At 44.1% G+C, this 13,713-nt stretch overlaps 1 protein-coding gene across 5 annotated transcripts in view; it reads right to left on the reverse strand.

The window, feature by feature from the left end:
* Positions 1–13,713, reverse strand: part of DTNA (dystrobrevin alpha) — a 219,199-nt gene that overhangs the window by 153,800 nt on the left and 51,686 nt on the right. The window contains exon 2 of one of the 5 annotated variants that reach the window (XM_084510724.1): positions 12,046–12,119. The exons of the other annotated variants lie outside the window; for them this stretch is intronic. The gene's annotated coding sequence lies outside the window, so the exon portion shown is untranslated. The remainder of the gene's footprint in view (positions 1–12,045; positions 12,120–13,713) is intronic. 5 annotated transcript variants of the gene reach the window in all.

The following is a 13,713-nucleotide window of genomic DNA, read 5'->3' on the forward strand; positions in this document are numbered from 1 at the left end:
ATGCTAAACTGGAAGCAAAAGGTCCCATGTTAAAAGACTTGAGGAGGACATGGGGAGGGACTCTTGTCTCTAAGGAAAATGATAATGTCTGCAAATTAAACAAGAAATGTTAGCCCAAAGCATAAGTCTAATATATATGTCAAATCAAATTTTTGATTTATACTACGGAAACTACAGGACTAGCCTGCTTACTCAGCACAGAATATATTTCTAAGAAAAGAAATAAATCCACCTCCCTAAAAATGTCACCATGTTTACTGTTATTACTAGACTGCAGAGTGTTCATCAGTTTCAGCTGGCCTACGCAGAAGTGTTTTTTTTTTTTTTTTTTTCCCCATGCCTCCAGATAGTGTGAATAACCTTAGTGAATCAGGTAGAAAGAGCAAGATGGGTGGTTCTACCACATTTAGGCTTTCCCATGATGGTATTGTTATGATTATATTTAAATGCAGCTACATTAGCAAGTTGGGCAATTAGCAAACACTTAGATCTTCACGTACCAGGTAGAAGTGGAGAGATATGAACTTTGTGCACTTCATTTTAAGAGTTTGTGTGGAATGAATTATCTGCCAAGTTTTGTGACCATGAACAAAGTTTTCTTTAAAGCCATGACTTGGGAAAACCTTCTTCTGTGAAGGAATCAGAGCTGTGTAATACCAGTGCTGCAGTTGACCTCCTGACTCTGATTGCTCTCATACCTACATACAAAAGCATCCCAATACAATTTGAATCAATTTGGAGTGAAGCTGACACTCCCTGGAAGCTCGGTATAATTATGAAATCAAATTTCCCCATCCAAATTGATTATCTCTTTGCACATGTGCACCATCTTACAACACAGCAATGTCACCATGTAAGGTGCACTGAGGTTATCAATGAAAATACTTCTTTATCCACAACAGAAAATAAATTCCCAGATATAGACTAAATAGGAAAAAAATAACACCAGAAATCGGTGCATGGTTTACTCCTCAATCCAAAGGGGTCTTCATCTGACAGAGCAGAAATTAGGAAGTAAACACCTTTTAAAGTGGGCCTCACCATGATGTAATATCTTTGCATGCAAAAGCAAAGAATAAGTATCAGCAGCAATATACATGTTGGGTTTTAACTAAGAAATAATGCCCTGAGAACAGAATGCACAAGGCTGTCTGAAAAATGTTTCAGGCAGGCTAAAAACAAGCAGGGCATCAGTGATGCACGGCAGCACACTGACTACAGCGCGCGAGGCCCAGCAGACAAACTTTTCTGTATCCAACGTTGAGATTTCCCCACAAATATTTTCATTGGTTTTCAAAGCAAATGTGTGGTGTCTCTTGAACAACCCTGCTGCTAGCAAGATCCTGCCCAACAAAAGACAACCAGCCGAGCCGGGCTCTGGCACTTCCCAGGGAAGACTTGGTCCAACTGAACTCGGGAGCTGCTAGGGAGGCAGCTTGCCCAGAGTTATTGAATAATCTGTTACAGCCTGCAACAGGGTTCATAACAGATGTCGTCAAACACGCCGGCGAGTGGCAGGAACCAAATCCCTGCTTTTTCTTTATTTGGTTCTACCTCCCTGATAAGACCATGCCTGTACCAGTGAGTGAAACTGGGTTGCCTACACCACTGAAGCATTACAGCAGCCTCTGGAGTGTTTGTAGGTCCTAAACAACTGTCTTTCTTCCAGAGAGCTGCTGGGCACAGTTTGGGAGTTTGCACAGGCCAGAGACATCGCCAACAGGCTGCCTGCTTGTGGGCACCCACACGTGCCAGAGGCGTCTCTGTGGCATGTGCCCTAGAACAGACATAGCCTCAGGGGCCCGGTTGGTGAGCTATTAGAAACAGCGAGCTCTTTACCTCTTCGGCTAGATGTGTTAATCTGGATGCCAGAGCTCTTTCCAAAGTGATGCAAAACTAACACACTGCAGAGAAAAGGTCACGTTTCAAAATCAGCCTTTTCTCTTCCAAGTGATAATAATAACAGTAATAATAATAAATTCCAGACCAGCTGATTTATCTGAAAGATTTGCCACTTCCCTTGCACTCTGGAATGCATGCCCTCCATAACCAGCAGTGAGACGCCTGACAGAGGTTGCCTAGACCTAAAATTACTTTGATGAGGATCATATCCTTTAAACTCGCTGTTTCCGTGCTAATTCTTTAAAAATGAAATGCACTCTAAGATGCTCTCAGCGGCCAGAAACTGACCCCATTAGGGCAAACTGACCAACTTGTCTAGCAGTGACCATATGCTGGGAGCAAGAAATAAAGAGCATCCCTGCCCAAGGAATTGTCATCCTTCGCGATATGCACAAAAAAAAACCAAAACTCTTTGGCAAGAATAGACAATGGGTAAACAGAACACCTAAAAAGTTGTTGTGCCTCACAAAAGGTGCTTCAGTTTTAAAAGTTTCCCTAAGAACCCATATTTTAAGTTCAAGTATTCTAAACTCCAGATCAAGGTTATTAAGTGAACACAGGTGATACTGAGGCAGAAAAAATCCAGACAGAGTATGAGAACACAGATGCTCTCCAAACAACTTGCTTGTGTTCCCAAGTGTAGGACTGACAGTGCCAAACCCTTCTCGCTAGAAAGGAAAACCTCAGACAAGATCGTATGTTTCAGAGCAGTACTTTCGGTATATGCTGTGCTGCCTATTAGGTGACGACATGCGCAATGGCACTTTTACTGAATGAGACTACCTATTTCCCTGTTCGGTGCCTACAACAGAACCGTTTTTCTGTTCTGCTATGCAAGGCGTGAGTTCACGGGACCAGAGGAGTATCTCATGGTATCACGCGTCCTGTGAACCACCAACTTCATCTGAGCGCAGGAGTTTCAATTCCCTGAGCACCCAGCCAGAGGCAAAGTTTCATCTCCACAGCTTTGCTTAATGTTAGCAGTGAGACCACTTGAGCTGACATCCTAAACCCATTTCCCAGCTGATCCATCTAAATGACTTTGATGTTTAAGTCAGAGCGCAACTGCCACAGATGTTACTAGCGACTACACAGCCAAGATTTTAAACTTCTTTGGAATGTAGGCTGTTTTTTTTTTCTCATTTATCCTTTCTTTCCACACCATTTGCACACAGAACCCTGAATTTTGCTGGCAAAACAGCATTCAAGTGCCTTTTCAGGCCTCTCTGGCTTCCTATGAGCTGCTGGGGCCCTGGGCAGAGCACCTGGGCCGCGGCATGGGGCTGGCAGGGCCGGCCTGCCCCTGGCAGCTGTGGGGCCTTCCACAACCTTCGTCCCTGTGTCAGCTGCTGACACATGGGGTTGTGTAGGCTTGTGCCCATGGCTACATCAGTTTTGGGGTGAGCCCCAGCCCCGCAGAGCAGAGCAGAGGGCTGGCACACAGCTGGGCCTGCAGAGCAGTGACTGCCTCACACACAGCAGCAGCACGAGCCCGCATGGCTCCTCTCTGCACATCAGGGTATGAAAGCCCAGAGAATATTTAACAATGACTGAGTTCAGCACAACTTTCTGTACACCTCACTGTGTCGCTATACCAACACCTGTGGTTTAATGCACAAATTACAGGGTACATAAATACATTTACTGCTCCTCTGAAGGAGTCAGGAAGGCAACCTTTACCTGGAGTAAATTGTTGCTATGTGAGATTTCTTCTTTTTACTTGTTTCCAAATATGTATTTGCCCACACTGGGAAAATATGCTTTGCAATAACAAAAGGCCATGCCTTTAATAAACCACCTAACTATGGATTTTTGTTGAGTTCTTCTTTTGATGAACTATTTTATAAATTTGAAACTACTGGTGGAAGTAGTGTCACTGGGACATATCCATCCCTCTCCATGCTCTTTATGCCTGGGCCAGAAAATTTCTCACTGAGCAGTCAAGAGGCATGAAGTCCAGTGAGGGGAAAGGTAGGAGAGGAAAGCACTAAAAATCTCCTGAAAGAGATCACAAAAAAATCCCCAAGCTATTTTATTTCAGTGACCGGGGGATGGGATGTTGATTTGTGTCACGCATCTCTTCAAGACACCACCACTGAAGAGATGAAGTTTGTTTGTCCTTTCAAGAGGTACAGGTTGGCTTTGTAAAAAACACTGCTTCTTGCAAACTTTGCCTTTTACCTATCCTTACACCACTGGAGCAGTAGCAGTGAGTCTGAAAGCAAGGAAGGACTACATGAATAAGATCTTTTCAGTGGAAAATGATCTCACAGTGTTATAAACTGCAAAGTTATTTTTCACAATAAAGAGTTTATTTAGGCAGACATAAGAGGATTGGGGGATCAATAGAAGAACGTATCCCAGAGTATTACGTAGCCCAGAAAAAAAAATATTAACTCTTTGCTCCTCCCATCATGCAACTTTCACATTGTTCTCAAGCAAACCTATTCACGTGGATAAAATACAGTAAGCACGGGGCATTTAATAAACGAAATAACATTCATCTGACCACAGTGAGCAAAACAGAAATTCAATCAAAGGCCTTTTCTGAACAGAGATTGCTAAAAGAGTACAAAAAATAAATACAGAGCAGATATGTACTCCTAACAACGCACACAATGATGACAGGAGGATTATTTTCTACTCAATACCGGCCAATATTCTGTAACCAAGGTTTCAAATTGCTCATGTATTTATTTTTGTTGTGTTTTGCCTTTTTCCCCTTTGAGATCTATTTAACCAGTGCTTGGCGGTATGGTAGAAACCCAGACGTTTGAAAAGCACTTCTTTATAAACCAACACAGATCTGAACATCAGCCACTTTCCCACTCTGAGACTGTGCTGGCAGAGCACAGGAACGACCCCTCGCCCTGCTCTGCTTGCTGTGCCCTATCCTGCCCAACAGCTGCTCCCTGCTAGCTTTTGTGGTCCTTGTGCGTGTGACACCTGCCTCACAGGGCAGCACGTGAAGCCGGAAAGCACTTTGAGATCCTGGATTAAAATGTGTTTTGAATGCAGAGCAGTGTAGCTTCAACAGAGTGCCTTTCTGCCACCTTCATTCAACTAAATGAGGAGTAATGCTGCATTGTATACAGAATTAGTCCAGAGGAATTAGGCAACAAGAACATTACATGCTTGGTTCAGCAGTCTCAGCATTTAAGAGATGGGAGGTGCCAAAAGTCAGGTTGTCTGTTGCACTGCAGCATCACCCTCTGTGTGTAAGACATATAGATGCAGTCTTCAGCTCCTCAGTACATGCTTGTTTTCACAACCACCTCCTCATTCAGCGCACCGCTCTGCTGTCAACCAGATAACGCAGGTTGAGATATCTTCAACTAGACATCTTCTGGTTGAGAAGCTCTGTGTCTGCCTAAGCTGTGTGAAGACAAATGCAGCACAAAGCCTGCCAGGTGCTCAAAGACTCACAAATGATTCGGGTGCCAGAAGAAGGCACAGAGGCTCTCCAGCACATGCAGAGGAGAAGGATCCATCAAAGTTCTTCACCTGGAGCCAATTCTTGCCACGTGTGAGCTGCTCTGGAAATTTTTCCCCTTGAGGGCTAATAATAAAGGCCAAACACAGGCAAATTTGCACAGGGACAAACAACAGAAACGCTCCTCACGCAAAGGTCATGGGGTCTACTGAAGTTTATATCCCTGCTACAAGGTACGAGAATACTAAGGCATACCAATGACAATATCTGAAGTTCTCTTTTAACATGAAAAAAACCACACACACAAAAACAAACAAACAAACAAACAAACAAAAAAACCAACTTATTTTTATGCTAGCCTTGTTCTCAATCTTACTGAATCACTTGAGCTGAAATATTCCAAAAATACTCAGGCTGAGGAAAACAGCTGCCCTGAAAATTTTCATCTCAAATGTTAAAAGTTTCAAAAATACCCTGAAAAACAGGGTACTATAATGGGAGCTGCCGGGCAACCTTCCTAATTGGCAGTGCTACCAACCTATTACATCGTTAGGACTTTATGTGTTTTGCTTATCACAGGCTATATTATCAACTACTCTCCAGTGAACTGATAAGAAGCAGAAAAATAAAGAGAGAAGGGAATCTAAAAGGCAGCAGAGCTGCCAGCTGAACTTGCGTGAGTCCAGAAAAATTGTTTTGTGGCGAGTCTGGGCAGTGACAGACAGGGAAGGAGAGTTTCTCTATCTGCCATGTCCTTTCAAAGTTATACAAAACACGTGCACACGCACATCATCCTGATACAGAGGGTTTTTGCAACGTGAATAGACTTTACCTCTCCCAAGGTCATGTGCCTGATGCCCAAAGCTAGCCAGATTGCCGCCTAGACGTGAGTGGAGCCATACAGGCTGCTGAGATAAAATTATCACAGTCATATTTCTGCAGATGAAAAAGAAATCTGAGACGTGGGCCCGTATTAGATACAAGAAAGAGGATACCCAGACAAGTAGCACACAATTCTATTTGTGTGCCAAACGGAAATCTGGAGCAGGCTTTAAACAAAATGACCTTCAGAGAAAAAAGAGGAAAACAAAACCCTCTTCCAAGGCAGCAGAGGAGCATTTCCAGAGTCACACAATGACTCCATGGTCAGCATCGTGCCTCAGGTCTATCTGTGGGACCACCAGGAATGATCAGCACCGAGGTCTCCTCTTCTAATTCACCAGGTGAATTTAAAATGTTTATGCAGCGACAGCCGTAGGGCACAAAAGATCACACCTAGAAGTCAAATTCTGAGCCTATCCTTTGCAGTTCTCACAATGACACAAAGTGAAGACTGGTGGAAGTATAACAGCCTGACCTTTAAAATTGCCGTTAACTCTAAAATTAAAAATTACAAACAGCTTGAAATGTGTTATACACGTAGACTGGCTCAACGTGATTGTGTGTGTATGTGAGCTACAAAAAAAAGTTTTAGAATTTTTAAGTGTCCGTTGTATAATAAATAGTGGGTATTACAGATTTTTTTTTGTATCTTCAGTCCAGGCATGGAAAGACTGGATTTAGAAGTGCAGTAATGTATTTAACTTCATAGGGTCATAAAGTTAGGCCATAAAGTTTTCCTGTCAGGTCAGGAGAACTCCTGGAACACCACAAATTCTTTACTTCGTGGTGAATTGCAGACAGATAGAGCTGTCATGTGGAAGATGATAATGTGAATGTCTTACTCAATAATCATTCTCATATAGGATGTTGCTTTTAAACCTGTAAGTGGGACTTTACACCTCTTACCTTTAATAATGTGCGATCCCATCTTCGGACTGCCTGTCACACTAACGTGAAGTGACACTTCTTTACCAAGGGTTCAAAGTTTATTTTACCTTCCATGCTGCTCTGGACAGGTGAATGAATAGGACTGTCAATTTTGTAATAACTAGTTGAGTTTTCCTTGTAATAAGATTTCCAGTGGAGATTACTTTCCAAGCAATTCTACCTGTCAATTTTCTACAGGGTCAGAAAAACTACTGCTGTTCTGGATCACAAATTGTATATGACAGCACAAAACAATGATAAATTACAAGTACAATATTTGATAAGTAAAAGACAAAAGATAAGGAGTCTACTTATATAGTAGATAACCAGGTTGCTAGTAGCAGAGTCTGGCACTGAAAGCAAACCAGTACAGACTTGGTAAAGAGAGTTACGCTGTTAACAGTGTGATTTCCATGTAGGCTTCCCATGGACTTCATTCAGAGTTACAGCTGCTCAGCATCTCCAAAAATCTGACAAAAACAGTAATACTGCATTCACAGCTCTGGAACGTGTACATGTGCAATGCACCCCCTACCACTATTGCATTTCTGGAGCATGAAAAGGGGTTACTTAACGAGTGAAAAATGAATGAATTTATGAATGAATGGGCATCCTTTCCCAAAAAGCCATCAGGACAGAGGGCAGCTGAGTGGCAGAAAGGTGTTTTCTTTTTTCCTCAACCCCTCAGACAGTCTGATCTCCTCTGGGGTTTAACTCATGAGGCAGACTAAAGCACAGAGCAATCCTGGGGTGCCTTCACTTTGCTCTCCACCAAAGGCCACCTCCTCTCCCTGTCCCACCAGCACACACCGGCAGTTTATTCAAGAGTGCTGCTGGCCCGGTGAAAAGGGGGTATGCAATTCCTCTCCTGTCACTCCTTGATCAGAGAAGCTGTGAAGGGCATGCATGTGCAGTGCCTTGCTCTCTGGAGGGGTGAGAAAAAAGGGAGAAACAGAGGAGTCACTCCAGATCTATCTGGAAGCACGGAGCACAAACCATCTGGATTTCTCGCCACAGAATGAGGCCCAGGACGACTATGAGAGCCAAAGAAAACTTGGCTTAAACTGTAAAGCTCTCATGGCATCGTATTCGCTAGTGGGAGGATGGTTTTAGCTAAGTTTCACTAGACAAATCCCAATAGTAAAACTCAGATTTAAACATGCCTGTCATTCTAAATCCTGCTACAGGAATCACAACTGCTCTGTTTTCCTGTAGGAAGAGAGGAAGGGATTTAGTTTAGAACCAACTATTCATTACACAGACTCTTCTTCCAAAGAGAACTGCAATATCTTTTACCCAAACTTTAGCACTCTAAATAAAAGATTTCCAAGTGTTAAATCTGCTCTCTCCTGCTGCTTTTGCCACTTGCTGAAGTATTTGGAAAACCCCAGTCTTTATTTAAAAGCCAAACTATCAGGAGTGGCTATCAACACCCCAAACCACCTCTCTTTTCCGATTTTTTGCCTAAACCAATAAAGGAATTTACAGTGACCCAGGCTGTAACCTTCATTCTACTAATGCAGAGCTTCAGCATAACCGCAGCCCTGCAGCAGGTCCTTTCCCTTGCCCTGTCGCCACCCCAAACCCATGGAGCTGAGGGTGACAAGCCCAGGGAAGCAGGGCGGTGCCCTGCACCACTGCCCAGTGGTGAGAGGTTTCTTAGCAATAAAAATAAACCCCAATTTCTCTGCTTCCTCCCTGAGCTGCCCAGGTACAAGGCAGCTCGAACTTGCTTTCAGCCCCACCAGTTGCCCAAATGCTGTGAATCATCACAGGGCACTGTGCAGGGCTGAGCTCTGCAGCTCATGGCTGGCCGTGGAGCACGTCCCACCAGCACGGGGAAGGGACAGAGGAAGGAACTGAAGAACAACTCAAAACAAGGCTGCTTGAAGCTTTCTACATTCCTTCCTTTTTCTTTTATCAGTGACATTTAGAAATATGTCAGCCTGAAGCCAACCGAGGGGTAACGCCTTGCTGAGGAATGATAGCTCACTCGGCTTATCAGAGCTGAGTTCATCCGAGAAATCTCCTTAGAGTGACCACAGATCCTGCACTGGCAGTGTGTCTAAGCAAACAACCCCCTTACCCATGAGTAAAAAGGTTCCCTTAAAGAGAGAAGCTTGTAGGTATGGGACCAAAATACACCATCCATATGCGTACGGAGACTAAAACATGCATTTATCACACATACATCAATACTCACGCTCCAGGTAACTTCACCTGGAGTCACCCGAACTTGTCTATTTCCTTTTCAAACCTGTGACAAGAGCGTGATGATGGAAAGTTATGAAAGTTAAAGAAAAAAGAGAGGTTCAAAAGCCCACAAGCATCTTCACTGAAAAGGCTTTTCACATCTTTGTACTCAATGTACTGTATTAAAAAAAATAAATCAGTTTAATAGCTGACTCCTTATACATGATTAATGTATTGTATTGCACGTAAGTGCTCTCCTGTTTCTAGGAACATCCAGTTGGGTAATACTCTCATTTGTGACTCATATGCATGTTCTCTTATAATTACAGTCAAATAACAGTTTGTGGGGAAGTGGTTTTTAAAGGTATGTCGGGCGCTACAGGAGAAGATCAAAGCAAAATAAAACTTACATGGAAGCAAAAATCATGCATGAGTAGCAACAGCATGAGCTTCAACAATGGCCTGAATAAACGGATGTAATTCCAAACAGGGTGGACTGAATTTTTCATCATAGTAATTAATCGCGGAAGTCTACATTCAAATGAAAAGGCTGAGAAGATCATCTTGCACGTACCACCACAATCACTGCTTCAAAAATACATACATATACGTGCCTGGGTTCCCACAGGCAGGGAGATGCTCACCACAAGAAGTCAGCACGGATCTTTACCCGTTGTGTTTGGGATCTCACAGATACAGTAGCCACACAAGTGAAAACAACCTCGGTGAGCAGAGGAGTGACCAGAGCAGCTGGAATGACCTCAAGCCCATATCCCCGCATCACCAAGAAGCAGAAAACAACTGCAAAATGGGCTGGATATGGCACATCAGGATCTAGCCACCTGTTGCTTTGCTTGAGTGAGGGAGGACATTGAGGCAGCGGTTGGGGACGGTGTTTTGCCTGGCTGCCTGAAACGAACAGAAATACTCTGTAGGCATGCGGCAGGCAGAGCTCGGACCAGCCTCGCAGCAGGTCACCCACAGGGTCCCTGCTCCTGCTGCCCCTGCAGCCTGCTGGGCATTCCAGGTTGCACCCAACAGCGCTGCAAACCACAAAGCAAAGGGGTTTCCAGCTTGGCCATCTGCATTTTGAACCTCTGTGTTCAGCAGCAGGGTTTTGGCATTTATCTTGGTGAAAGCAAATCGCAAGTGCAGCAATCGACCAGTGAGCAGCAGTCTTTGTGGCATTACTCAGTCACCCGGAGTCCTCACACGTCTCACAGGTTAGCTCATTGCTTCTCAAATACCAGACAGAAATAAAAACTGAACAGCCCAAGTCTGACTTAAACAACTGAGGCAATGAGCACAGAACAAAGCATGCCAGAAGGAAGTTCAGAACAAAAGAGATGCAGCGAATAACATATTGTACCTGTACAAAATTTATTTTTCAGTAACTGTATTGACATGCAATGCTTTGAAGGCGATATCCTAATATCACAGTGCTCCTTTAGTGTAGAGCTACAAGGATCCTGTTTTGCTGATATAAACTACAGGAAAGAAAAATTATTGGGACTCAAACTGCTCTGAGAATTCTGTATATCCCCTTTTTTTCAGGAATACTAACATGCAGTGCAATGTGAGAGAAGAAACAAAAATAGCCAACAAAGGAGAATGTCTTTCTTCATTCCCAGGTGAACAGATAACTCCATGACTTGTCTTAAAATATTTCAAAAGTGTCAGTGCAAGGGAGTGACAGGTGTTAAAGACACTTCCTACCTTCCCCAATAGCATCAACCATCCGACTGAAGAAAGAAAACCTTTATTTTCTTCCTGGTATTTATTTTCCTTCCACTTACTGGTCTTCTGTGGGATGTAGTGACACTTTAAAGGGAAGCATTCAACAGGCTGCAAGCTCTGGACAGCTGAAGGAGCAGGACTGCTGGCAGCACTTGCAAGAAGTACCTGCTGTGGTGGTCACAGGCAGGCTGCGGGATGCCCACGCCACTGTGGGATGGCAGGTAGGGCACGGCAGGGCACGGTGTCTCTGCCTGCACCCCAGAAGTCTGGTCTCACCCATCCCCAGTGTGGTCAGCAGGATCTCTCCACATGCTATGTTACTGCAGGGCTGCCAGGGCTTACACAGTAAAAACAGTGAAACTTTACTGCTGAGACAACAGCCAGTGCAAAGTACTACCAGGAAAACCCCAAGGAACAGCCACCTCCAACAACAACAGAGAATTCAGGGTGCACAAAACACGTCTGCACTGTTAACAACCTTGTGTGAATGACTTTAGAGCTCTTATCTGCCTCTACCCTCTGCGTAGTACTAGCAAAAGGTTTGAGAAGCACTCCAAACATCCGCGTCTGACCTTAAGAAGCTAAAAACCTTAACAGAAATTGCACAAAGAATTTTGTTTCTTTCATAAGCTTCAGAAACACATTCTTTGAAATCCCCAGTGCTCTTCTGTCAAACAATGTAAAGGTGAATAAATGAAGCAAAGAGCAAAAGTATTACGGGGGCAGATCCTTCTCGGCCTTTCCTTGCATTGTACAGCCCTTCACATCTACAGCATAAGTTCAAAGCTTGAATAAAAACTCTGTCACTGTCTGACAAAGACTTTGCACTCACATTGTATCAAAAAGCACCCATTCACATTTTCAATATTTTTTTTTCCTCTCCAAGAAAGTTCTCAAATGTAAATCATGTGTCTCAAAGCCACTGCCAGTACCTGACAGCTTCCCACAGAAGACAGTTAGCTGCGCCCTACCCGTGGACATGATGCTCCTCCGACTGCTTGCTCTGTTCCCTGCTTCCTCCGCCTCAGGGCCCTCAGATCAGATCCTGCCCCAGAGAAAAAGCAGAGTCAAAAGCTTGGGATACTCGGGGTCTAGTCCTGGAGCCAGGCTGTGGGAGGATCAAGGAGTACTGGGCTGAAGCAGCATGGAAGGGAGATGTATCAAAACGCGCCATCACTCAGCCATCACGCACAGGTAACTGAGAGCATCTTAATTTGAAACCACTGGTCACCATCTGGTGATGAAACTAGGAAACGCCAAGGGAGTTACAGCAAGCTTGTGCATTTCAGGTATTTTACTTATGAAACCCATCGTCATCTGACTTCATGCTGTGGTGTCTTGCCCAGTTTAGCTGTTTAGAACGATTTATATTAGCTTTCTTTCTCCTCCTTTTCAATTGCAAGCTGATTTTGCCTTTCTAAGAGACAATCACACGTGCTTGCACACGTAATCCTCTAATTCAGAATATTTCTAACATGAAAGGAAGTTATGTGCAGAAGAGAGCAGCTGAGACCTACCAAGTTGTGTCACTCCTAATAACAGACATTGAAGACAGACATTGGATGTTAAACATGACTAATAAAGAGTTAAAAAAAAAAAAAGCAGGATCTGCTCTCTGCCTGCTTCACAGCTCTGGTGTGTGTATTTATGAATCCTGGGACAGCAGCAAAATTAGGCCTGGCTGGCCATTATGAATGAATAATTTCCTAACGTGGCAAGATATTTTTCATATGTAACGGCTTTAAACAGCCGAAATGCTCTGCTTCTAATTATTTTTGCTACACATGAAATATTTGAGGAAAATGTCTAAGATACCTTTAATTTGTTTAATTACCAGCTGGCTCCTGCTGCGACTTACTAAGCCACTATGGCAGTGACTAATGCTTCTGACAATACCAAATTAGCAAAAGCACCTTGTGGAGGAATGTGACCTGAGTGGCCTGAAAAGGGCTAGCTGCAGGTGTTTCTTTTCAAATAAAGATGGTTTATCAAGACAACAAACTCTAGATATCACGAGCTGGAAGCTGTGGGGTAAGAGGGAAGCTGAGGGGCGCAGCCAGCACAGAGCCCTGTGCCGGGCCTGGCCTGGGGCTGTGTCCCCACTGCTCCTTGTGACATCCATCCCCAGCTCTGTGGGCCGCCCAGGCACCCATCTGGAGAAGCAGGAGCACTTGGGATCTCCCTCAGGTGTCTCTTTGTGCCCCATGGGCGCTCCTGGGCCTACATCTGGCCTGCAGGGACGGAGGGGCTCGGAGACGGAGGGCCTTTGCATCTGGGAACCAGGAGAATGAAGGTGATGGAAATGTGCTTGCCAGTAAAAGGCTCCTCTGCACAGTTCCAGGCACAACACTTTTCCCCTCACCTCCGAGTATAGGCCCTTTTTTTCCCCCAAATCCAAGCACCTCCTGCTGAATTGACAGGGTTAATCGTATAGCTCGGACAGGAACTTATACTTCTTAGCACTAAGTGTGTGAAATAATGTTACGTGCCTTGCCAAATCCTCCTGGAGTGGTTAGAAAAGACAGTCCTCTCCTGTGCTGCTGCACTCTAAAATTGCTGAACAAACCTATTCTGCTGTAATGGGAAGGGACACGTTTTCTTTCCCTGCTGTAAGTAGGTCAATGAAAACATGATGTTGT

Source organism: Aythya ferina (genome assembly GCF_964211825.1).
Source record: "Aythya ferina genome assembly, chromosome: 2".
NCBI classification, from domain to species: domain Eukaryota; kingdom Metazoa; phylum Chordata; class Aves; order Anseriformes; family Anatidae; genus Aythya; species Aythya ferina.